Source organism: Macrobrachium nipponense, chromosome 1, assembly GCF_015104395.2.
Source record: "Macrobrachium nipponense isolate FS-2020 chromosome 1, ASM1510439v2, whole genome shotgun sequence".
NCBI classification, from domain to species: domain Eukaryota; kingdom Metazoa; phylum Arthropoda; class Malacostraca; order Decapoda; family Palaemonidae; genus Macrobrachium; species Macrobrachium nipponense.
The window spans coordinates 33,978,186-34,005,793 of record NC_087200.1 but is presented as its reverse complement, the minus strand read 5'-3'; the positions used below and the strand labels follow the sequence as shown (position 1 = coordinate 34,005,793).

Genomic DNA, 27,608 nt, shown 5'->3' with positions numbered 1-27,608 from the left:
TGTGTCACAGATACTTTTAGTGCGGCAAGAAAGAAATTCGCGCTTGCGCGCCTGTGTAACGATTGTAAACAAAACAACACCTTGATCCGTGAACTCCCAGCATCCCCCAAGGCGCGTGATTCAAAAGTTTTTGGCTGGTAGGCCTATAAGTATTTTTCCATGAATTAAAAAAAAAAACTTTTTTGAGTTGACGTATGGTACATCCATTCGGCATACGGGAGACATTTTGACTCGACGTTTAATACGTCCATTCGGCGTTTAAGGGTTAACAAGAATGATGAGGGAGGTGATAATGAAATGGAAGAACTTAATTGCTGCTATGTGAGAAAACCTCATTGTTGAAATAGATTGGTTGGTTATTATTCAGTGAAATTTGGCAACATTTTGTTTCATGTTTCTTGCTTCTAACTACATACTTTATAAATTCCAACTTTTTTATATTTTGATATGAATTTATATTAATTTGCTTTAGCCTGTATACCAAACTGGGCTAGTTTACAGTTTAGTTGGCCAGGCGGTGCAACACCTTTTTGCCTGGCCCATAATCACTCCGCCACAGTAAGTAGTTCACAGACCCGACGGTCTTCCTGCCCGAACATGCTTCGACCAGTCAGACTTTCAAAACTTTTGCCAAAACAAATGGTCGCCATCTTGTTTGTATTCGTCCGCCGATTACCTAGCTGACGAAACCCTTGACCAACTAAACTGTAGGAGCTCTGTTTTTTATTATCAATTTTTAAAGGATCCTACTAATTGTTGATTATATGCTAGGCCCCTTTTATTCATTTCAAACACCTAGACCATGATGAAACCTACTGCTGATTACCTAGCAGACCTTCCCCTGCGCCAACTAATCTGTAGGAGCTCCGTTATTTATTTTCTGTAAAAGGTACGTTATTTATTATCACTTTTTATATGAATCCTACCAATTTTTTATTTTATGCTAGGCCCCTTTTATTCATTTCTACCACCTATTTCATAACGAAACCTTCTGCCTGGCCCTTAATCCCTCCGCCAAGGTAAGTGAAACAAGGTGATACCTTTCAATGGCAGTGCAATGCAAGACACTGCCGCAAGCACACTTCCATTCGTAGTGGCTCCTTCTCAGGCTCGCATCTCTCCTTCAAAACCATCTTAATGTTAATTCACAGCTGGATTCATGAGGCTTCCCAGAAATATATGCAGCTGAATTTAAGGATCGGGTCACCGAACACAATCGTCGATTGGTACAATTTCTGCCGGGATGTATGTGTAGATATTTTGGTGATTGATTGGCGGGCCAGGTCATGTGGTAGAGACTGACGAGTCCAAGTTTGGTAAGAGAAAATTTAACAAAGGCAGACGTGTCGATGGTTGCTGGGTTCTCGGCGGGATTGACCACCAAACAAGAGAAAAAATTTTTCAGGTTGTTCCAGACAGAACTACAGACACACTTCTCCCCATTCTAATTGATAACATTCACCCAGAGTCCATTGCAATTTCTGATTGTTGGAAATCTTACCAAAATTTAAGTCAACATTTCAAAACACACCGTAACATTAATCACACATTGCATTTTGTAGATCCACACAATAAAAACATACACACAAACACTATGCAATCTACTTGGCGGGTTTTGAAACTAAATGTTTTACCTAGAATTGGTACTGTCAAAAACTTGTATAATTCGTATATCTTACTGGAGTTGATTGTCCTTTTAAAGCTTTTTTAGAATTAATTAAACGTGCCTATTCGTTAACTAAAGTAGATTCAACACCCGCCAAAATGAGGTCTAATGTCGCTGGAATCACACAATCACGGGACATCGCCATACAAACGGAATTGTCATCTCCACCCGTGCCTCTTCCACAAATTCCTGTTGTTCAGTTAAAGCCAAAAGCAACCATCCCAGCCAGAAAGAAAAGAAGAATCCTGTACCCAGAAGATTTGGATGATTCCGATTTTCAATATTAAGCTTTATATTTCTGGGGGGGACTCTTGGACCGGCCACTGATTTGACGACTCACAAAATCTCCAAGGTAAGCTTATCGATGTATATGCATGTTATTGTTCATTTATTTATGTTGAAACAAAGCAGGTCAGTGTATTTATCGGCAAGCGGAAGTCAGGGATGCTCAACACATCCGAATATTCACGTTCACTAGCAGTTCACGTGTTCGAACTATGAATTTGGACATAACTTTAATCCATGTATTCCAGGAAATATTAAGTGTGTTTATATATCAGTAAGAAGTTACGGGTGCCAGTCATCCGAACAAACAAGTTAAGGATCCTTATATTTAAATGATTGCTAACATTGTATCATTACAATGCTTATTTACAGAACCCAACATATGGCGCCCCTGGCTAGGTAAGGGCATGCACCCTAAGTAAGGTTAGGGGGGTTCGTCTGGTCAGGTATCAATCAATTTGTCCATACCATACTGGGGGGGTCCAGGGAGGCGAAGCCCCTCGGCCAGGTTACGGCACGCAACCTGAGTGTGGTTAAGTTGGTTCCTTTGGTTAGGTCGCAATACTGTTACCATATCATACTGGCTTCGCCCCCCGGCCAGGTAAGGGCACGCCCCCTAAGTCTGGTTAGGTTGGTTCGTTTGGTTAGGGTCAGTTTAGTTGGCCAGGTAGCTCATCTCATGCCTGAACGTTCTCTTAGGCTAACAGCACATATGTTCGGTCAACGAATGTTGAGTAGGGGGACAGTTTAGTTACCTGAACGCGCATCTCGTGAACAGAACATCCACTTAGGCTAATAGCCTATATGTTCGGGCTACGAATGTAGAGTACGGGGACAGTTTAGTTACCCAGTCCGCACATCTCATCCCGAACGTCCATTTAGGCTAATAGCCCATATGTTCGGGCTACGAATGTAGAGGTGGGGGACAGTTTAGTTACCTAGGCCACTCATCTCATGAACCGATTAACTAGCAGACGATAACCTTGGCCAGCTAAACTGAGTAGGGGGGACAGTTTAGTTAGCCTGACCGAACGCAGAACAAATGTAGAGTAGGAGGTCATCCATACAGCCATTTCGTGATTTTCCTAGTGTTCATTGTCGTCATCTGTATATTCCCCCACCCAAAAACCCCGGTTTCAATAGGTCCGCTCTTACCATTTCAAGGAACTTTTACCCATTCTCCTGTGTTCTCCCCCCACCCAAAAACCCCGGTTCTCAACAGGCCCCCCCATTACTGTTTTTATAGGTTTTTGGATTTTATATTACTACACATCTTTTCGAAAGTAGTGCCAAAACAAACGGCCGCCATCTTGTTTGTATTCGTCTGCCGATTACCTAGCAGATGAAACCCGTGGCCAACTAAACTGTAGGCGCTCCCCGAACTGATATAGTATGTCTAAGAAATGCCTTCTTCCTTTTTCAGTGTTTAACAAGAGAGATAACTGCTTTGGTTCAAAGTTATTAAAATAGATGCCATGTATTTATTGACTTTTTGATTAAAATTTGTTTAAGAAGTTTTTTGTCCTTGACTTAATGTTGATAAAAAATGCCAAACATTGCCAATTTTGGTTATATTTATTACCAAAAGCTGCCAAATTCTTATACCAAATGGAAACAAGACATCTGATGTCATGACCCTAATTCACTTATTTTAATCGTGGAATTATTAGAGGGAAAGCGCGAACGCAGTCCCTCGCTACCAAAAATTGCGCACCCGAGTTGACCACATTTGGGTCAATCGCAAGGGTCAGCACCACCGGAGTGCAATGGTGAGCCTCACCTTGGGGGAACCACCTTTGTGATCATGGTGTCCCCTGTGCCAGGTAAGTATGCTCCTCCCACCATCATCGCAATACAACACTAAACAGACTGAATACATTCTACAAAGAAACAAAGAATAATAGTCAAATCTTCTTAATTTTAAAGCTACAATTAGCAAAGACCATAAATACACTTTATAATACAGAATGTGTTTGATGACAAAACTTTAAATTATAAAAGAAAATTATTTAGTAAGTAATAATGACAAAAGGTCTGTCTATATCGGACCAGCATAGGCTCTTGCTACTGGCAGCTCTTGGGTACCAAAAAGAACAAGCATTATTTGAGCCTCGGTTTCACCTTGGTTTTTATTTTTTCATCATAATTTGTACATTACCGAATTAAAACTGATTTTATTCAGTATTATAACAATCAAATATCGGTGAGTTGTGAATAGTATATGATCTAAATAAAAGATCAGAAACATTAATGATAGCTTGGAGAAATTCTTCTGTCCTTTGGTCAAGTTGTTCATTATAGCTTTTAAACTGCAATTGCTTTTCTTTCGTTTAAATCAATCAATGGAGACAATAAAAAAAAATTCTAAGAACGTTATTGAATGCTGTAGATGCATTGTGTAATAATTTCCATTAGACATCAGCTCTATGTAAGATTATGTTATTCATTGTAAGGCACTGCTTATGCAATTGCTCAATGGAGTACACTATCAGCGTTTGCCCACCAACCTTTTGACAGGACACTGTTGTCCCTCATTCACCGTGTACCCCCAGTGGCACTTAGTCTTAATTCATAAACTGTCTTGCAGACAAAAGCCCCATATATCATTATCATCCTACATGGCAGTGATCCAGACTGATCTATGACACAAAAAGCAGATTTGCAAAGCATTCACCTGGGGTTACTTGGAGAACAGAAAGGGCTGCCAACCCCAGTTTCGGCTCTCTTGAAGGTTTACGGGTTGCTATGTGAGCAAGAGCCCGTGCTGACACAAGGTCAGCTTAATCAAAAACATCTTGAAGGACTTAGGATTGAGTACAGTAAAATTCTTCAGGGCAATTACAGAGGCAATCGGAAGAGTCATCCTGTAAAAAATGGGGGACACACCACACAGATGAACACATGAAAAACCTATTTCCCCAGAGAAATGCAAGTATGTCATGACATCGGATGCTTTCAGAGAATGGAGAAGACTGATGGAAGATTGGCTAAACCTCAGCAGGATACTCTGGGGAGAGGCAGGTCTGAATATCAGATTACACAGTGAAAAAAAGTTAAGAAGCATCATTGATGCCCAGTTTTCCAAAGACTGATGGGTATCTCTAAAAGTAAATGATGTATTTAAGGCTATTTTGAACATTACTATGAACAATGTGAACAAGGCCGTTTTACGGGATAGGAACTCAGTAGGAATCAAGCAAATGAATCAGCAAAGGATTTCATTCACCTGTGTCAGCAAGACGCAATAGACTCCGAGTTCATTTGCTCTACTTGTGAAAATGATTTGAGGGAGTATATATATTACTAAATAAAATTGTGAGTGACCTACACAATGCCAGGTTGAAGCAAGACATTCTAAAAAACTTTGGAAAATATGACACTATCTGCAAGCTTACGGTGAAGTACCAGTCATTCGAGGTGACAGGGCATGAGTGTGTGGTAGGCTTGCCCTCATTCTATAGGCGATGGGAGCTAAATGTTTTTGAAGAAGCAGGATTAGCTGATGATACATAAGCCAGTGGGCACATGTTGACGCCACCAGTCGATGGCATGGCAGCAGTGACAACCACATATACTGTACAAAAAACAGACAGATGAATTATTCAGAAGAAATATAAGGCTCAAGTAAAGGTTCCATTTTTGTGCTTTCGTGTGCATTCAAGGCAGACAGAATTGTCCAGCAAGTAATATTAAATGTCATAATTATAGGAAAATCGGTCAGTTTGCCACCTGCTGCAAACGTTTTGTCGACCGAGAAATTGTTAAATCAACTTGTGCATCTGGCAAAGGTGTCCCAGATACAACGATATTGCATGTCAGAGATACTAGTAAACATCATTCGAGACAGGTGCAACCTGCCTTATCTAAGGTGGTAGAAGGGCAGGAATGGATACTTCATATTGGAGTTGCATCAACCAGTGTCAAAAGTTCATGTGTTATGTAGTAGTGTGAATAAATCCGGTGCACTGGAAGCCATTGCAGATACTGGGCCAGATGTATGTATTACTAGGTCATGGCAGGCTAAAGGCCTGGTATTGATATAAACAAGTCATGTAATTCGGGCATATGATTACAGCACACAGCAGGGGTATAGATGGCGTTCGGGAGATGTAAGGTCACTATCCACTCTGGGAGCAAGTCAACAGATGAGACTATTTATTTTGTTGAGGAACACAGAACTTGTTCTGGTCATTGGGTGCATGTAAGGCATTAAAGCTGGTTGATCCTAGTGTAAGGACAACACTTTTTCCCTATTTTCATTGTAACCAATCATCAAGTCGCGTTGTTCTTACTTCCGTCCGATAGAGCGTTCCGCGGCCTTTCCGCCAATGTATAACACATGCAATTCCATTATTTGTACGCTTTATTATATCTAAATGAATGTCTGTAAGAAAACACAAATTTACAGTCTCAGAGTCATTTCTGTTTGCGGTGCGAGACTGCACTACATATCCGTCCGCACCTGTCTATGTCAACTCAGTTTGTCTGTAAATAAATCCTCAGTACCCAGCTACCTGTCTTAATCTCTGGTCCTCACAACTGGTGACCTCCCGGAGTTGGTGACACAAGCGGTTTAGGCCCAGTTTTTAACGGACTAATTACGGCCGCTCACCTTCAGAGAACCTTAACGGACTCAATACAGCGCCACAGTTAAGGTCTCTGAAAACTCCACTGCGAGGACGACACCAACGCCATTAACGGACTAATCACGGTACTGCTTCCCAGCGTGTTTTGGCGTTTATTTCGAGGACGGGTAGCTGGGTGCTGGTCAGCCAACACAAAATTCAGGCGGCGGTTCAGAAACATCCATCTGACGTCGCTGCCTCCTTTGTCTCACCCGGGGGCCGCCAGATATCTTCTCGACCCACCGCAACTGCGGGCCTCCTTGGTTTTTCCCCCAACGCTATTGCCGCACCTGCGAGTCCCCAGACGAAATCCCTTGTCTGCCGGCGCCGTTGCTACACCCAGGGATGTACTTTACCCACCCGAAATCGCTGCCTGTGGGCCTCCCCCTGCTCGGCCCCCTGACGTCGCTGCCTGTGGGCCTCTTCAAACCCTCGACGCCGCCGTTATTCCTGGGGCTCGCTCGGTCTTCCTGATGTCGATGCCACGCCTGTGGACCTGCTCACCTTTTCCGACGCCGCCGCCTGCAGTCCTCATCGGCCCACCGACACCGCTGCCACACCTGTGGGCCTCCCCTGCCTGCCAATGCCGTTACCTGTCGGTTTCCTTGACCTGCTGACGCCGCTGCTCACCTGTGGTTCTGCTCTGCCCGCGGGACGCCGCTGCCGCGCTGGGGACTTCCTCAGCCCAACCTACGCCGCTGCCGCACCTGGGGACCCCCACGGCCCGTCCCACTCCACCACCACACACAATGCAGCTCTCTCTCGCAGTCTTGGTCGCCCGGCATACAGTAGAACCCCCCAGGCTACCGCCAGGGGAGGCATCCTGTCGATCAGCAAAACCGAAGGACTATACTCGAGGACGCCCCACATCAGGTGCCACAACGACACGGGGTCGCCCCCTGCCGCAAAGATTGTCATCCAATAATTACTCCATAATCATTGTCTTGGGGCGGAGTATTTGTAAGGACAACGCTTTTTCCCTATTTTCATTGTAACCAATAATCAATTCGCGTTGTTCTTACTTCCATCCGATAGAGCATTCCGTGGCCTTTCCGCTGATGTATAACACATGCAATTCCATTATTTGTACGCTTTATTATATCTAAATGAATGTCTGTAAGAAAACACAAATTTACCGTCTCAGAGTCATTTCTGTTTGCGGTGCGAGACTGCACTACATATCCGTCCGCACCTGTCTATGTCAACTCAGTTTGTCTGTAAATAAATCATCAGTACCCAGCTACCTGTCTTAATCTCTGGTCCTCACACTAGTTTCCCTAATCATGTGGTTAATAATGTTCATCAGGTTAAGTGTTCCAAATAAGTAGTAGAGAGTATGCCACCTATGGAAATACCATATCCCTCCACAGAACATATTCGTCTTGTGGTGCCAAGTGACTTCAGAGGTAAAGTGGTGAGCAGTCTGCACTCAGGGCACCAACATGTACATTCAATGCTACATAAGGCAAGGCAATATGTGTATTGCCCTGGGATACAAGGGAACATAAATTTTCAAACTAAATGTGACACACTCAATGTACATGCACCCTCCCAACAACATGAATCTTTTCTGCCCACCCCAGCCACCAGAATATCTTATTCAAAAGACTGTGGCTGGCTTTTTTCAATTAGTAAACAAATCTTATTTAGCTTATGCTGACAGGTTGACTGGCTGACTATAGGTGTCGAACTTTGCTAGTGTTGTGACATCATCGAAACTTATCCTGGTGATGAGATGTTTTGCTGGCGTGGCACTCCGGCAGATATACACACTAATGGGGGTACGAACCTGAAAAGCACTCAGGTATTAGATTTTTAGACATGAGCTATAAACTTCTTGTCCCATCAGCACATTGCCCTCAGTCAAATGGACAAGCGGAAGTGGCTGTTCGCTCTGCCAAACATAATCAGGGATAATGAGAAAGGAGAGATGGAAGTCTTGATACAGATGCAGCAACCAGAGCTCTCATGCAGCAGAGGAACATACACTCTTTAGAGACACTGACAAATTGCCAGCACAGCCTTAAGGAGACAACTACAGGATTCTGTCCACATGACAGAGGAATACTATCTGCTGGATAGCTACTGATGACGACATTAAGAGAACAAAAGAAAGCAATGGTAAGTATGGAGAGAGACAAACAGTTAAAATATGACCTGCACACTAAACAACTACCATATTTACGTGTAGGAAATAAGGGTCTTATGAAGGACACAGTAAGCAAAACATGGGTTTGATCAGGGATTGTAATAAAAAAATACCCAATAGGCAATATCTTATTCGAGTACATGGTAGCAGTAGAATAACTAAAAGGAATCGCCATCACCTGAGGTACATACCAACACCATGTCAGCATGCCACCCCTACCCTTAACATGGGGCACATTCCTGACCCACTAGTGAAACTTGATGCCAGCCACCTGGCATCTCTGCCTAAGTGTAGTTCACACACCACCAGGCATCAAATATGGAGGAATGACTATGACAACTATAGCCCTTAATGACTGGGACATATACACATATACATGATTGGAGTTGATATAAACTTATACCTCACTTAAGTTGGCCTCTTTGGTTAAGGCCTCACTACAGTTCTGATTTCTCCTTTTTACGCTGGTTCGAATCCACAAGAAGAAATTATTATCAACGAAAAAATTTTCTTTCTATTAACATATATGAAAGTATATTATTTCTGAGGTAGAGAGAATTGGATTATTAATAAAGAACATTTGCAGCTTAATACTTGTATATGAATTAAAATGATGTGATCAAAATGAAGGATGGGATTTGGACGAGATGGAGAGAAGGGGCGAACAATTACTCTCTAAAGGTGCATATCAAACTATTGAAATTACTTGGCATACAGGAGGCAAAAGAGCTAATGGAATGATTTAATGTTAATATACGGGGAAGTAAAGCTAAATGACTTGAAGGAAATGCTGATGGTAAATGTCTATATCAGATATTCATTCATGGTAATTACAATAGAAACAAACTAACAGTGCATTTGTTGAAATTTTTCTTCATCAGATATTACAAACAACTATGTTGGCTGGTAAACAGCATTTGCTTTAATTAGAGGGAGGGGTTCAGTCAATGCTGCATTACAATAGAAAGTTGGGAATAAAATGATGTGAATTGAGAAAAAATCTGAATAGAATTGTTATAAGGAAGATGATTTGATAATTACAGCAGAAACAAAAGAACAATTACTAGGGTATATTGACTGATTAATGAAATTCAAAACCAAGCACTTAGGAACTAAGAAAGAGGGAAGTTGGGCAGGAAGAGCATCAGGCAACAGTAAAGCTGTTGAACAGAAAGAGTGGAGACATGAAACAGGAATTGAGGTAATGTAACTGGCTAAAATTTGGATGCAGCTATAAACAGAAGGGATGAATCCTGGTAATAAAAAAAAAAGTCACAGGTGAAAAAGTCAGAGGAAAAAGTCCCATTAATCTTTTGTAAATAATGAACCCCAAGAGTTTTAACCCAGTATGTGTCTACTTTTGCAGCATGTTTAGTACAAGCATATTGGGGAGTACTGTAAAAACCTGTAAAGATAATCACTCCAAAGAAATATCAGTCCTAGATAACGACTCCCTCTAAGAGAGATAAAAAAAATTCCGTTTTATTACTTTAACTGCCACCATATAAATTAATGAGACTTTTTCCTATGACTGTTGATTCATTGATTATGAAATCTAGGTCTTGAGGACCACATTGTGACTTTTTCTAAAAGATTTTCCAGTGAATTTATTATTGGTCACCAAAGGGACACCAAAGGGATGCTGCAAACACACTAATGCCTACAGTACACAACGTGTGCAGTTAGCAGTAAGGATCACTTGATTGGGGAGCTACAAAGATTATTGAGGGTAAAAGTGAGATTACGGCATCCGGCAAGCAATTTCAAAGTGATTTTACAAGCACATAAGAGGATTTTTGGTCCTTAGTAATCAACTATTATCAAAAGGGGCACAAATAGAGGCCCTGCTATCTTCTAAAATATACTGAAGAGTTATGAATGTATGCTCACCTCGCAAATTTCACATATTTGATATATATTATTTGAGCAGCACTTTTCATGTACCTTTCAACCTTATTAACTTCTTTGTTTACATGAATCTCACCATGGGTGTGGGACCCTGGAAAAGCAAATTGGCCATGATTGACTGACTCTTAGATTGCTAATGAAGGAAGAACAGCAGACTCTTGCAATGATATTTAGTTGAGAGTCAAAGAGATTTCTTTCCCTACATTCAGGGTGGAAATGATTAGATTTTTTCAGATTAAGCCAGCATTGTGCTGGCATGGGCTCTTGCTCCCAGAACGGCACATAACAGCTTTTTTACCAAATACCCAGAAATTAATTGATTTACAACTTTAGTGGTATATTAAAATTCATATTGGGCACATAAACTATTCAAGAAGTATAATACATTTCTGTACTTGCATTTTCTCAATAGTTTATTTGTTTAAAAAGATTGTTTTATGATTTTATTTTTATAATACTAGTCTTTTAAAGTTATATCTTAAATTGATTTGAGAGCTTTTATGAAGAGTGAAATTTCATGAGATTAGATTATCAGTAAGTGTGTGGTGCGCTTCATCAAGATTTAAATTATTTATTTTGGTTTTGCTATCAAGTAACGTTAATTAATTAGAGAGCAGTCACCTATGGTGTTAAAGCTACACGGGCAAATAAGAGGCTAACAGAGCTAATCAATATGTCTGTGAATAAATATCCATCAGGTTGCATAGAAAGAAAAATAACTTACCAGCATCCAGTCTAACTATTCTTAAATATTCAGCGGCATTTTTAGGACATAGTGAAGATTATAAAAGTTAATGAGGAGAGATTGATGTTTGATTTTGATAGTTTCTTTTTATATATGAGTATTTTTCTCCCCTAGGGGAGTGGACCGATCCCGGAGGTACTGCAATACCAGGCCGATCCGCGGCAAAGGTGGAGCAAGCCCCTAGCACTTCGCCAAGACACAAAAATCAGTTTAATATCGTAGATCCCACATGGGGATCGTATCAGATATTAAGCTGATAAGAACAGATACTACACTTTGATCTTAGCCAAAAGGCCGAGAAGCGATACCAGGCTCCAAAAGGTCGCCAAACCAGCACACACTCACTGCTCAAAGCTAAGGATCGCTAGTGAGGGTAAGAAGGGAGCATCCAATAAAACTGTGTATTAAATAACGCAGAATTCCCATATAATGATAGAGAACTTTTGGGTAGTTTACAGATTACTGGGCCAGTTTCCCAAATCCATCCACCACAGTAAGTAGTCCCTACGACCTTGGGTGGCAGTTCACCTATCACAACCTACACCCAGCGAATATTCGAAACATGGCGCGAACATTAAAAAAAGGCAACATGTCTCTTATAACACCTCACCCAGCCCCCATTGCTTATGCTTCTGCAATTCCCGTTACGATATCACACTTTATTAACATGGGTGACAATGTTGACGTATGCCGGTCTTATTTAGCTACAGTTTTGGGGGCCAATTTCCAATTTCCCGGGCCACACGGCGAGAACATTAAAACAAATCAACATGGCGTCTCCTCCGCGCCGCGAATATTCAAAACGGTCTCCCATAACACCTCACCCAGCCCCCATTGCCTTTGCTTCTGCAAATCCCGTTACGATATCGCACTTTATTCACATGGGTGACGATGTAGGCGTATTCCGTAATTATTTACCTACAGTTTTGGGAGATAATTTCCAATTTCCCGGGCCACACAACACCCAAATCCATCCGCCACGGAAAGTAGTCCCTTCGACCCAGGATGCCCTTCCACCTAGCTCGACCTTAACTTAACACTGCGAGTTTTCAAAGCAGTCAACATGGCATCTCCGGTCACATCACACCCATCCCTCGCTGCTTTTTCGGCTGCAAGTCCGGTTACGTTTGGTGTTCTTTTTAAATCATATGAAGACGTTGATGTACTACATACATATCTATTCAAGACCGGACTTTTGGGCGATTTTAGTGGAACTTATGAGCAGTGTAGAGTGGGAACAGTCAGCCTCGTTAAAGAGGAAGACAGTTTCGTGTGGTGGTGCTCCTTACGCACGGGCCGTAAAAGAATCGCGATACAGAACGGCTCTTTCTTCTCCCGCTCACACCTTGATTTCAGCACAATCCTCCAATTAATTTATGGCTGGATCCACGAGCTACCACAGGCCTTTATGCAAATGACTCTTCAGATCGGTTCATCTAACACCATGGTGGACTGGTATAATTTCAAGCATGTGTTCGTTCATGGTACATTGGATAAATCTGTATCAGTACCTAAAACTTAAAATTATTCCAGTATGATTATTCACTGTCTATGTAATATTCATGTATGGTCTCTATCCAAACAGAAATCCATGGAGATAGTGGAGAGTCATACTTGTAGTCATTCATGTACAAAAGCCGGCATGAATCTTGTTTAAAAAAAACAAAAAAAAAAAAAAAGGAAAAAAAAAAAGTTTCATTCAGCTCCTGTCTGAGCTTGTCATTCGTACATTTTCTTTCCATGTTCAGACTTGTGTAGGGTATGTTGAGTATATGACCTGAACTATGATGGTGAAATTGACAGAGAAAAAAGGAAGAAAGAAAGAAAGAAAAAAATATTATATATATATATATATATATATATATATATATATATATATATATATAGAATACTAGAATTTGAAAGTATAGTATTTATATGAATACGCTAGAAATTCACTAAGAAATTATTGCTCTACTCCAGATTTTACGCTAGGCGCTATGAGCCAAATTTTTACGCTAGTTCTTAAGGTGCTATTCTGACAGCAGTAGTACACAGTAAGCTTGTTATCCACAAAAGTGGCCAAATCAATACCTACTTGGAGAGATAATACAGGAATCTTCTGGCAAAAGTGACTCATTGCACAGCATGAAAATTCATAAAACTAACTATTCAAGTATTTCAAAGAATGTTGTACGTCCGTGTCTGTTAGATGATGTAATTAATTTAAGATATACAGAATGCCCCATTCTCTCTCATAATTGATGAGGCCACAGATGTATCAGTCATAAAGCATTTGTTTTGGTGTAAATGATTTTTCAAGGAGGAAAATGCAGATGATACTACAACATCTCTGACTCTCTTGTCAGTTACCTCCACCACATCTCTTGCACTCTTTACAGATATCAGGTGATTTTTGGACCACCATTCAGTCCCCTTAAGTAATATAATTGGTTTAGGCACAGATGTCGCTTCTAATTTATGTGGTGCTCATACCTCAGTCTTCACCAAAATAAAAAACATTCCCCTCATTATGTTTTAGTGAAATTCATTTGCCACAGGGATAATGTGAAAGGAGAGATGGAAGTCTTGATACAGATGCAGCAACCAGAGTTCTCATGCAGCAGAGGAACATACACTCTTTAGAGACACTGACAAATTGCCAGCACAGCCTTAAGGAGACAACTACAGGATTCTGTCCACATGTCAGAGGAATACTATCTGCTGGAAAGCTACTGGATGACGACATTAAGAGAACAAGAGAAAGCAATGGTACGTATGGAGAGAGACAAACAATTAATATATGACCGGCACACTAACCAACTAAGTGTAGGATAATAAGGGTCTTATGCAGGGCACAGAAAGCAAAACACTGGCTTGTTCAGCAATTATAATAGAAAAATATCCAATAGGCAATATCTTATTTGGGTACATGGTAGCAGTAGAATAACTAAAAGGAATTGCCATCACCTGAAGTACATACCAACACCATGTCAGCATGCCACCCCTACCCTTAACATGGGGCACATTCCTGACCCACTAGTGAAACCTGCCAGCCACCTGGCATCTCTGCCTAGGTGCAGTTCACACACCTCCAGGTGTCAAATATGGAGGAATGACTATGAGAACTATACCCCTTAATGACCGGGACATATACACATATACATGATGGGAGTCGTTATCAACTTGTACCTCACTTAAGTTGGCCTGTTTGGTTGAGGCCTCACTACAGTTCTGATTTCTTCTTTTTACACTGGTTCGAATCGACTAGACAAAATTATTATCAACGAAAAAATTCCTTATCAATTAACATATATGAAAATACATTATTTTCGAGGTAGAGAGAATTAGATTATTAATAAAGAACATTTGCAGCTTAATGCTTGTATATGAATCATAGTGATGTGATCAAAATGAAGGATGGGATTTGGACGAGATGGAGAGAGGGGACAAACACTCTCTTTCTAAATGTGCACATCAAACTGTTAAAATTACTTGGCATACAGAGGCAAAAGAGAAACTGAACTATTTAATGTTAATATACGGGGAAGTAAAACCAAATGACTGGAAGGAAATGCTGATGGTAAATGTCTATATCAGATATTCATTCATGGTAATTACAATTGAAACAAACTAACAGTGCATTTGTTGAAATTTTTCTTCATCAGATATTACAAACAACTAGGATGCTGGTGAACAGCATTTGCTTTAATTGGAGGGAGGGGTTCAGTCAACGCTGCATTACAATAGAACGTTACAGAAAAATACACTTGAAGATAACTGGACATTCTCAATGGTCCAATTCAGTTATTCCATAATCCGTTTGTATGGTCGGATATCCTCAATAATCCAGAATTGGTCCAATATATCTGTGTTTGCTGGGACTATGCTTTTATAGACCTTGAGAAGGTATTCAATAAAATACCAAAGGAAGTAGTGTTTTGATATTTGAGAAAAATTTAAAGTGCCACTGAAGTTGGTTGGTTGGTTGAAATGGTGTATAAAAGAAGCTATTAATTTGTTTACAACAAGAACAAAAATCTGAATATAAGTTATGGAGGAATAGAAAAAAAAGGTTAGGAATGAAATTTTGTGAATTGTTATAATGAAGATGATCTGATAATTACAGCAGAAGCAAAATAACAATTATACTAGGTTATTTTGACTGATAAATGAAATATAGGCTGTCAAAACCAAGCCCTTGGGCACTTTTGACCATTCACCACTAAGAAAGAAGGAATGTTGGGCAGGAAGAGCATCAAGTAACAGTAAAGCTGTTGAACAGTAAGAGTGGAGACATGAAACAGGAATTAAGGTAATGTAATTGGCTAAAATTTGAGTGCAGCTATAAACAGAAGGGATGAATTCCTGGTAAAAACAGTCACAGAAAATAATCCCATTAATCTGTCCTAGATAGTGAACCCCACGAGTTTTAACTTGCAGCATGTTTAGTACAAGAGGTTGGGGAGTACTGTAAAAACCTTTAAAGAAATATCAGTATTAGATAACGAACACCACCCCCCCCCCCAAACCCTTGGGGGTCACTATATCTAAGAAAGATAAAAAACATTTTGTTTTATTATTTTAACTGCCACCACATTTTCTTATGACTTTATTATTGGCCACCAAAGGGATGCTGCAAACACCCTTTACTAATGCCTACAGTAGACAACGTGTGCAGTGAGCAGTATGGATAATTTTAATGGGGAGCTACGAAGATAAATGAGGGTAAAAGTGAGATTACAGAATCCAGCAAGTAATTTGGAAGCGATTTTACAAGCACATAGAAGATTTTTAGTCCTTAGTAAGCTCAACTATTATCACAAGGGCCGCATCAGGGGCCCCCTTATCTTCTAAAATATGCTGAAGGGTTATGAAAGTATTCCCACCTGGCCAATTTCACAAATTAGATATATGTTATTTTGAGCAGCTCTTTCATGTACGCATACTTATTAACCTCTTTGTTGACCTGAATCACACCACGGGTGTGGGACCCTGGAAAATCTTGGCCATGTTTGATTGACTCTTAGACTGCTAATGAAGGAAGAACAGCAAACTCTTGCAATGAAATTTGGTTGAGAGTCCAAGACCTTTCCTTCCCTGAGAGGTCCATAACAGCTTTTCTGCTGAATACCCGGAAAGTAATCGATTTACAATTTTAGTAGTATATTGAAATTCATAATGGGGACAAACTATTCAAGAAGTATAATACATTTTTGCAATTAAATTTTCTCAGTAATTTATTTATTTGCAATGACTGTTTTGATCTTATTTTTATATACTAGCTTTAAGGTTATATCTTAAACTGATTTGAGAGCTTTATGAAGAATGAAATTTCATGAGATTAGTTTATTAGTAAGTGTGTGGTGGGCTTCATCTAAATTATTTATTTGGTTTTGCTATCAAGTAACGTTGATTAATCAGAGAGCAGTCACCTATGGTGTTAAAACTTCATTTGCAAATAAGAGGCTAAATGAGTTGATGATATGAATGAAAGCTACGAATATGTCTGAATAAATATCCATCAGGTTGCATAGAAAGAAGGAAAAGTGGCATTTCAATTTCTTAATAATAAAAAAATAACTTATCGGCATCCAGTCTTACTATTCTTAAATATTTGACGGCTCTTTTAAGACATAGTGAGGAGAGATTGATGTTTGATAGTTTATTTTTATATATATGAGTATTTTTCTCCCCTGGGGGAGTGGACCGATCCCGGAGGTACTGCAATACCGGGACGATCCGCGGCAAAGGTGGAGCAAGCCCCTAGCACTTCGCCAAGACACAAAAATCAGTTTAATATCGTAGATCCCACATGGGGATCGTATCAGATATTAAGCTGATAAGAACAGATACTACACTTTGATCTTAGCCAAAAGGCCGAGAAGCGATACCAGGCTCCAAAAGGTCTCCAAACCAGCACACACTCACTGCTCAAAGCTAAGGATCGCTAGTGAGGGTAAGAAGGGAGCATCCAATAACACTGTGTATTAAATAACGCAGAATTCCCATGTAATGATAGAGAACTTTTAAATACCTACTAATACGAGACAAATGAAAGTTTTAAATAATCGATTTTAGAACTAGGATAAAGTATTATTTTTTCTCAAATGTGCAGTCACATGCATCTCAAATAGAGCCACTTAAATTGTACTCCTTGCATTTTATGATATCTTTATGAATAATATCTCTGATAACAACAATGAAGAGAATAACTTTACTGCGAAAATAATGAAGTACCAAAGAATGGCAGAAAATTAAATGGAAAACATTCTTGTAGTAAATAAATGGTATGGGACTAAAAGTAAGACGATGGCAGAGAAGCGGCCGTCCTCTCCTGGCTCCCAGCAAGGGGAACCACCCCTCCTCGACGATCAGGGCTTCCAGAAAGTCCAGAAGAAACGGAAAAAAGCCCTAAATAATGTCATCGACCTTCCTCAACCTTTGACGCCTCCAGCACCTACCATGACGACTCAGGCACTCCCTAAATTCAAAGCAACTTCCCAAGAACACCAGACATCGTATGCGGCCGTCCTAGCACTTGAGAAAAAATACCCTAAAGCACAACTCCAAGCCCGACCGAATCTGAAAGGGGAATTCATTATTACCCCGAAGGACCAACAGTCTGCAGACCTCCTGAAGAACGATCCTCTATGCCTCCTTTTGGACCCTGCTGAGAAGTCATCAAAAGCAATGATTTGCAAAGTCCCTAAATATGTCACTATTGAACGGATTCTCGAAGTACCAGGCATATTGACTGCTTCACGTTGCAAAGTGAAAAACAGAGATGGTACTGAAGAACTCAAAAAGTCGAAGCTACGTTTAGAGGCAAAATTCCAGACCTCATCAGCCTTGGGATCCTCGGAAACTACAAGACCGAAGCCTTTATCCCCGAACCTCTCACAGGTTGTTTCAAGTTGCCAGAAGGTTTGGGCGGCATCACAGGAGGGAGGTTTGGGCATCACAGGAGGGTAGTGCACGGCCCAGCATGTCTGTGGAATCTGCAGCCAAAAAGCATGAGACCGACGTTTTGCCTCAACAAATTCAAAGCAAAAGGCCACACTGTTGCCCGATGCCCAAACTGCCATCAGTCTCATCATGCATGGTTCAAGGGTGCCCTGTCAGACTGGAAAAAATCTGGAGGATGAAGGGCATTTCCCCACCGCCAGCAAGACCTCGAGAACGACAACCATCGCCCTCAAGACGACCACCATGTCAACCACGTATCGATCCAAGAACTAACCGACACCTCCACCACAAGCTCCTCAACCTTCCCCTGCAGAACGCCCCAAACCTCGTCATTATATCCCAAACCCCTCATCCTTTCCTTCCCTCCAACCTCCAATTCCCACCCAAACCCCTTCCAACCCCCCGACCCCTAAGGATATTCCCTCAACCCCTCAGTCAATGCCCCAACCCCTCAGGTTATTCCCCCAGCCTTCGTATCGCCGACGACGTCGACTCCTGCTCGTGTTGAAGCAGGAACTCAGAAGAACAACCAAAACAACCAGTTGAAGATATGCAGGTCGAGACAATCACAGAAGCTCCCGCTTTGTATGCCGAAGCTGGAACACAAACAGAGGAGTTGCCCAGTTAGCAAGACTGGGAATCCAGACCTGCAAACCGAAACTCAGATCAGTCGCCTCTGGAAGTGAATTCCGGTCGTAGGAGAACAAGGAATTCACAAGCTCCTGATGACCATTGATGAATTCAGTGACTTCTTAAATAGAGCTCTCGCCGATAATCGCTACTTTAATGAACGACTTTTTTTGGAGAGATCTTCGAAGAAGCCCTCAATTTTGAGATCTCCCTTCCAGATGACTTCCTCCAATCAGAATTTCGTTTCAGGACTCCTGAACAGCATATATTTATTGAGCTATAGAACGATCATCAAACTGTTTCTCTGAGCTCGTCCACGTTCTGTTGGACCTAGTAGAGCAGTCTCCCAGATGACCTCCTTCGAGAAAAGTGCTGTTTGTAGCATTACTGCTTTTTCTTTTACTAAACAATCCTCCTTCCCCTCCGTTTTTCGGCCGCCTAACGTCTAACGACCGAATATTTCAACTGTCACTCTAACTACCGCTTAAGCTGTTGTTTACTTTTGTTTTGCTTTCTCTAGAACTTATAATATTTCGTTTTTCTCTCGCCGAATCTCTATCACTAACGATCGGCGCTGTTTATTCTATTGTCGTTAAGTGAAATATGGTACTTGAACTCCATAGATTAATGTGCTTTTTTTTCCGTTTTTCTACGACTATAAATTTTTCGTTTTCCTTACTGGCTATCTCTGACTCGCCAGGACTCGCTACTATCGATCTTTATCTCCTACTAATGGGTACCTTAGGGTTTAAAGGGGTTTGTAACCTTGCCTGTTCACCTTTCCTTTCCTTTTCAAATCATACCATTTCACGTGCATAACCCATAGAATCATAAATAAAGGCTCACCTCATATCCTTAAAAATCACCTTTCCACATCCAAAAAATTCAAATGACCTACGGGCTGCTCTATGAGCAAGAGCCCGTGCTGGCATAAAGCCAGCTTAATCCTAAACAACAAACAACAACAATAGAGACGAAAAAGCATGCAGCCAAGGCCTGGAAAAAACTCATATTTCAAACCTTCAAATAAAGTCGTCTTACTTGTGGACAGTTAATATTATTCTAAGAAAATCTGCCCAATTGTAAAGCAATGGACCAATTTTGTTTTTGTTTTGCACTGCAAGAGAAACTTTAAGCCCTAAATACCAGTTTGTTTTGTCATAATGTGGTTAATCCTGTCATTATTAATTTGATCATATGGATTGTACCTGTGGGGAACTTCCAACTCATGTGAAGAGAGAGAGAATGAGAATCAATGAATTTGAATGATATTATATATATATATATATATATATATATATATATATATATATATATATATATATATATATACACACAAAATTTCATTGATTGTCATTCTCTCTCTCTTCACATGAATTGGAAGTTCCCCACAGGTACAATCCATATGATCAAATTAATTATGACAGGATTAACCACATTGAGACAAAACAAATTGGTATTGAGGGCTAAATGTTCTCTTGCATATATATATATATATAATAATAATATAATATGTTATATATAATATATTCTATTAATATATATATAATATGACTGGTATAAAAATGTTTCTTTTACCCAACAAAAGAATTCCATTCCTAATAAAAGGAGCCCATAAAACACCAAAATATAGAGAGAAAATTACTATATTTCAGAGACTGCTGTCTCCCTCTTCAGGTAGATGAATGAGAAAAGTTTACAGAAAAGGTGGTATTTATACCAAGAGGTCCATCCACAGGCAAGCCAATTTAGGTCACCCCTGCTTATAATATTCCTTTAATCTTCTTAAGCATTGGTTGAATGAAAATCTTGTCGATCGTATCTGAAATCCATGCTCCTTTTGAGATGTTCATTACTTGCCTCTCTTTTATTAAGGCTGATTCCATCATTTGACTCTTGTACCGGCAGTTGCTGCTATAAATTAAACGTGACAAATTCCAGTTTATTCTATGGTTATGTTCATTTATATGGTTCTGTGGTCCATACCTAACTGACCGTTTGTGTTGTATTAATCTTTGGGAAGTGATTTACCTGTAAATCCGATGTAAGATTGGTCACAGTCCTGGCATGGGATTTGATATACCCGAGTGTCTTGGGGGGGGAGATGTCTTTTGTTTGGACGTTTTAATCAGGGATTTGGCTAAGGTGTTTGAGTAAGTAAATGCAAAAGGGTTAGATTTTCCGAGGGTCCGAGTCACCTTCTTCATCGTGTCCAGGTATGGAATTTTGACTTTATTGTTGGGTGTATCTCTGGTCTTGTCTTAGGGGTCGTAGAAAATTACGTTGCTTTGTTGTGAATTGCTTTTCTCAATATATTGGTAAGGATACTTTAAAGACGAAAGTTGCTTACGAATTAGTTCAAATTATTTTTCCAGGAAATCTGGGGAACAAATTCGTAAGGCTGTTAAGAACAGGTTGCTGGCTACACCTATCTTGATAGCTCTTGGTATAAATAACACCTTTTCTGTAAACTTTTCTCATTCATCTGCCTGAAGAGGGAGACAGCAGTCTCTGAAACATAGTACTTTTCTCTCTATATTTTGGTGTTTTTATGGCTTCTTTAATTATATATATATTATATATATATATATATATATATATATATATATCTATACAATTCAAGCTACAAATGTCCTTTAATATCTAAATTCACTTTACCTCCCAAATGATATATTTTCATATATGTACCGAAGGGGAATTTTTTAATTGATAATAATTTCGTCCCCCCCGCCATGGGATCGAACCACCGTCCAAGTGGACGGGGATGAAATCAGGACAGTCAGTGACGCTATCCAATCAGCCAACTGTCCTGATTTCGTCCCCCGTCCACTTGGACGGTGGTTCGATCCCATGGGGGACGAAATTATTATCAATTAAAAAATTCCCCTTCGGTACATATATGAAAATATATCATTTGGGAGGTAAAGTGAATTTAGATATTAAAGGACATTTGTAGCTTGAATTGATATATAAATGGATCACGGTTCGATGTGATAATATTATATATATATATATATATATATATATATATATATATCTATATATATATATATTATATATATATATATATATATATATATATATATATGTGTGTGTGTGAGTGTGTATATATATATTTTTAGGTCGTTTCGCTTTTGCGAAAGACTGTTTGTTTTTCCTTACGACTGTCATTCGTAAGTATTCTGGTTCCTTCTTTCTCCTATGTGATATCTTAGTAGAGTGGTTCTTCTTAAAGTAAAGGAGATGATTCAAACGGATAAGTTGAAAATAATACAACAACTTTATTCTGAAACTCCATAAAAAGAGAGACAGTTTGGTCGTGAGACCGTTCCGTTTTGTCGCTAGAATTCAACTAACTTCTCAGAGCATCACGTTGATAGCGAAACATTAGCTATCTCAGCAATTCACATAAAAACATACGTAGTCCGCCGGCTCGGAAGTTACAAGTTTCCGGCACAGGTTAACAGGTCAACCGCTTCCCATGGAAGTTGTTATGACAAGTTAACAGTAATGCAAAATGATGACATTTCAAAACAAACTTAAACCAGGCTACTGCAGACATCGCATAGCGTAATCTAGATTTGCCTTGGTCACGTAGGACCCTCCTAATTCGCCAATGACCTCAGGTCATGGGTTTTTATTTACAGATTATGTAATTCTAAAATGTATTTATTACATTAGGCTCGGACAGCTACCATTCAAGCCTTGAATAACAAAAGTTACTTTAAACATGGTTTCTTAGGAGCGTGCTCGTAACATATGTTTAGATATAAACATAACAAGTGATTAAATGCATAAAAAGGTTCTGTTACATACCCTTTTGGATATATTCATAAACAAAGATAAATGCATGGAAAATCTAGATCCATGTTTGATAATAATAATTATTAGGTACCCAAAAAAAAATCAAAAGGTAAAAATCAAAAGGTTAACATGCATACATGAAGATTATGGTAACAGGTAACCTGATTAAGAATAGCGGTTACTGGTAGATTATGGTAATAGGTAACCTGATTAAGAATAGCGGTTACTGGTAAACACAAACATGATCATGGATAATTGTTAAAGAGTACTTGTCACTCTTTGTAATAGGTGCACAGATTAATATATAGGGCTGGTATATCTTATTAGGTGCCCAAAAAATACCTTTAGGAGTATATTAATATATATATATATTGGGCTATAATATTTTATTAGGTGCCCGGGAGATACTTTAACTGTTCAAATGGAAAGGCGTGAGTCTTTCTTGTCCTACATTTTGCCAGCATACAGACCGCTTTTCACACACAATACAATTCCAGACAATTTTCCTAGGCACCAAATGAAATAGCCAGTTTCAAGCGGCCCTAAACGCAAACGCCTTGAGCGCAACGGGTACGTCATCTGGACGGTACAACACGTTTCCTTGGAGATCCTTCTGTGTACGCCTCAGCCTACACCAAGCAAAGATGTTGACGGCGATAACCAATATGGCCGTCACGCTGAACACGGCCAGCAGAACGTAGTAACGAAGATTTTCTCCACCTGCATAAGTCGGTGACGCGTGGTTCATCTCAGCCAGTTGCGTCAAACGATGAGCCACCCGCGCGTTGTATGGGAGAGGTAGTGATGGGATAATTGTAGACGCCCAGGTATAGTTCGCAAAATACGTCTTCTCACGTATTATTGTGTTGACCCCTCTGACGGTGTAGTTTGTAGATGTCCCCGTACAACCATCAGCTGCTACAAAGATTGGGGAATGGGCGGTGGTCCCATCCGGGCATACGACTTGAAAACCGTCTTTGTCGTATTGGATCCAGGAGCCATTATTCATTCTGTAATTGAACTTATACTGTAAAAGGGATAAGTCTTCAGACAACCTTCGCGTGTATGAGAGTGAGAGCCGTTTAGCACTATGCCTAACTCACATGAATCCGTTGATATAGGATAGAATTCAAAAGAGTCAGCTGTACAAACTTTGTTATTCATGGCTTCTGAACAGTGAGTGAGTTTATCTAAGTCTTTAATGACTGTAAATGATTTCCTATCAGAAGAAATCAGAACATGTCCCGTCAAATTGGATATTACTGGACTTGAGTTATTCGTCATGAAAGTAGGAAACGGTGCTATTTTGTATGATTGCCAAGCATCGGAAGAATCAAAAGGTATGGTGATCATAATCCTATAATTTTCAACGCTGACTGATATTAGGCTGTAATAGAACTCTACTTTATGGGCGTCTAATAAAGGAATATAACCTAGTTTCTCCCGTCCGTTTCTCCAAGTTAACGTCAGATCTTTAATAGGCATAAGGTGTGGAGATAACACACCCTTTGTCGCTAACGTAATAGCTTCTACATAGTCTTTTGATTTCTCAATAAAATGTGATATTTTGACACGGATATGATCTATTTTCGAACTATAATAAGCTAACGTAGCCAGCAAATGTTGAACTTCCATAATCTGATCGATATTACTAGAATGTTCGTTCACCAAACTCATTATTTGATTGATTGAAGATAACTGGCTGCGAAGTTCAGACAAAGCTAATTCGGTTTTGTGTTGCAAAAACTCAATTCTTTTATTTTGATTATTTATCTTAAGGCGATTTGAAATTCCTAAGCCTAGATTCGCAACAGATCCCAGGATGTTTAGTCCAGCAAGAATAAGCGGGTTGCGGCGTTCGAGATTATTGTGCCGCACAGACCACATCAGCAAGTCAGGGGCAAGTTCCTCTGCCTCAGCGGTTTTATTTTGTATGTCATAAGACAACATTTCCGCGACGCTTAGGGTTTGAGCTAGCGAAATCTCTGAGTTAGCATGAAAATTACGTTGGTGCATTTCCTTAAGCGAAATGGCAAACCTCATCAGGTCATTCTTTAAGTTAAGGACGTCATCTTCAGGCAAAAATATGGCTTGCATATCCACTTCTATGACTATATTACTCGACACAAGAAAAATGTCTTCTGTTCTTTCGATAATCGAGCCATGATTAAATTCTATTTCTTTCATCTTAGCGCTCTTTCCATACAACAAAGATATCTGAACACACAATATCACTCCTAACAATAACAGATTCATTTTTGGAAACCTGCAATGAGTAAAATATATGTAATAACTCGTGTTAAAGAATATATTTACATACAAATATGATTGATATATATATATATATATATATATATATATATATATATATATATATAAATTATTATACAAGTTTCATAAATACAACCATTTTTTCCCTCACTCCATCTACCTTTCTTTAGATTCTGATATGTGCCAATGGAACTATTCTCATATCAGTGGGTTTGGATACATTTTGAACCTAAATCTATGGCCGTTAATGTTTCTAAAATGTTTCAAATGGGCCTTCAAACTTAGGTGTCAGTTTATAATTTAAACCTTTACGTACGTATACTTGTATGTATACCTTATCGCCCACAGCATATGTTCTAGTTGGCTTAGCTATTTTATCATGATTTCTTTTCATTATAATTTGTGCTTCTTCTAGATTCTTACGAGTATATTATAGTGACTTATGCTTGCATCCATAAACATCCTTTAGAGGATTTGATAAATTAATTGTAGGCGTTAATACATGGAAAGGTCTAGCTGGGATACCGTACAGTGCCTCGTGCGGTGTCATTTTAATAGACACATGATATGAGTGATTAAGTGTGCTAGTACCGCAGGTATGGCAATGTCCCAGTTGGGGTCTGCCCCCCCCTAAGGTGACCCTTAAAATGTTTAAAACCTACGATTTGCCCTTTCCACTAGCCCATTAGACTCTGGGTGATAGATCATGGTATTGATTTTCTTTATGCAAAGGAATTCGCACAAGGAGTTAAGGAAATGATTATTGAACTCCCTGCCCGAGTCTGATATAATGGTGTGTGGAATTCCATGTTTACAAATGTAGCACTCGTAAAACTTTCTAGCGCACTCGACTGCGTTTTGTTTTAAGCGCTATCAGTTTCTGTATATCGAGTCAAGGCATCTATGATTACTAGGAGGTGCTTATTTCCTCTGTCTGACTCGTAAAATCCTGTTAATAATCTAAGTGTACTCTTTCAAAGGGTTGATTTGGCACGGGGAGGGGGTAAGCCCTAGGCTGACAGGTGTCTTCGTGTGCCCTTTGTATTCTTGACAAGTGCGACAATTTGCTATGTGCTTTTTTATATCTGTAAGCATCGTATGCCAAGAAAATAAGGATTTGGCTTTCTGTGACATTAAGGAAAAACCCGGGTGTCCATGCAGTGGATTTTCATGCAACCATTTTAAGACAGTGGGTATGAGTGAGATAGGTACCACCACCTGGTTGTTATTCAACTGTGGTGTGTTGCGGGTTTTCCTCGTCACGGATCTACACAGGATATTATCTTTGATTATAAAATTCTGCTGCTTATACTTTATATATTCCTTTTCCTTCGGATTTCCGTTTAGCGCAATTACGATTTTTTCTATTTGTTGATCTTTTCTTTGTTCCGTCTGTAATAGTTCAGCACTCCAGCCCAGATCTTCCTGTTCAGATATAGTTTTAACAATGGGCGTGGAGGTTGAGATATCTATTAATTCAGCTAATGGCTCGGTACAGATGAAGAGGGGTTGCGTGATAATGCGTCAGCAATGATATTTGCTTTCCCGAGGCAAATACCCGATCCTCGCGCCAAAGTCCTGGATGATCATGTGCCACCGAGTTCGTCGTTCTTAGGGCTGTGACTAAAGCCTTTAAAGAAGTCGGTTAGGGGCTTATGATCAGTAAGAACCTTGACGGGATAACCGTATATTATAAATTTAAATTGCACGAGTGAATTAACAATAGCGAGCCCTTCCTTGTCTATTACTGCATATTTACTTTCGGAAGGTCTCAGTTTACGTGAATAAAAAGCTATAGGGAAAAACTGTTTATCATATTGTTGAAGCAATACCCCACCTACTCCTAGGTCTGAGGCGTCTGTTGCTATAAAGATTTCCTTACCGTAAGTCAGGAAATTTCAAGATAGGAGAACTACACAGTTCATCTTTCATTTATCGAACGCCTGTTGATGATTTTCAGACCATATGAAATCTACGCCCTTTTTTATAAGATCGGTTTAGGGGAGCGGCTATGATGGAGTAGTTTCTAATGAACCTCCGATAATATCCGCTACAGCCTAAAAATTGCTGTATTCCCTTGACGTTAGTAGGTATCGAAAGTTACGGATAGCCGATACCTTATCATGGACTACTTTAAGACCTTCACTAGACACCGTGAACCTAAATAGACTAGTTCTCGTTTTAAAAAATTCACACTTACTTATCTATACCCTTAGGTTATGCTGCCTTAGTCTTTGTAGCACTAACTCTAATTTACGTAGATGTTCTTCTAAGGTATTAGAAAAGATTACTAGGTCGTCATGTAGGCATGTAGGATATCTTCCTAACAAGTCTCCAAACACAATGTTTATCATTCTAGTAAAAGTTATAGGAGCACAACGTAAAACCAAAAGGCCATACGCAAAAAAATTCATAATGTCCCCTGGCTGTGCTGAAGGCAGTGTATGGATACTCTCTTTTTTCCAACGGAATCTGATGGAAGCCCTTTAGTAGGTCCAAGCTGGTAAAATAAAATATTTGTTCTGACCTAGTAGAGATAGAATATCGTCAGTACATGGTACTGGGAATCGGTCAGGG

General features: G+C 39.7%; 3 non-coding genes across 3 annotated transcripts; all 3 read right to left on the bottom strand.

The window, feature by feature from the left end:
- Positions 1-3,619: 3,619 nt before the first annotated feature.
- LOC135220380 (U1 spliceosomal RNA) lies at positions 3,620-3,782 on the bottom strand. The gene has a single exon (XR_010315688.1). It is a non-coding gene; the product is annotated as a U1 spliceosomal RNA (small nuclear RNA).
- Positions 3,783-11,491: 7,709 nt separating this feature from the next.
- Positions 11,492-11,684, bottom strand: LOC135220385 (U2 spliceosomal RNA). The gene has a single exon (XR_010315693.1). It is a non-coding gene; the product is annotated as a U2 spliceosomal RNA (small nuclear RNA).
- Positions 11,685-17,056: 5,372 nt separating this feature from the next.
- Positions 17,057-17,249, bottom strand: LOC135220381 (U2 spliceosomal RNA). Its single transcript, XR_010315689.1, has one exon. It is a non-coding gene; the product is annotated as a U2 spliceosomal RNA (small nuclear RNA).
- Between the last annotated feature and the right edge of the window lie 10,359 nt (positions 17,250-27,608).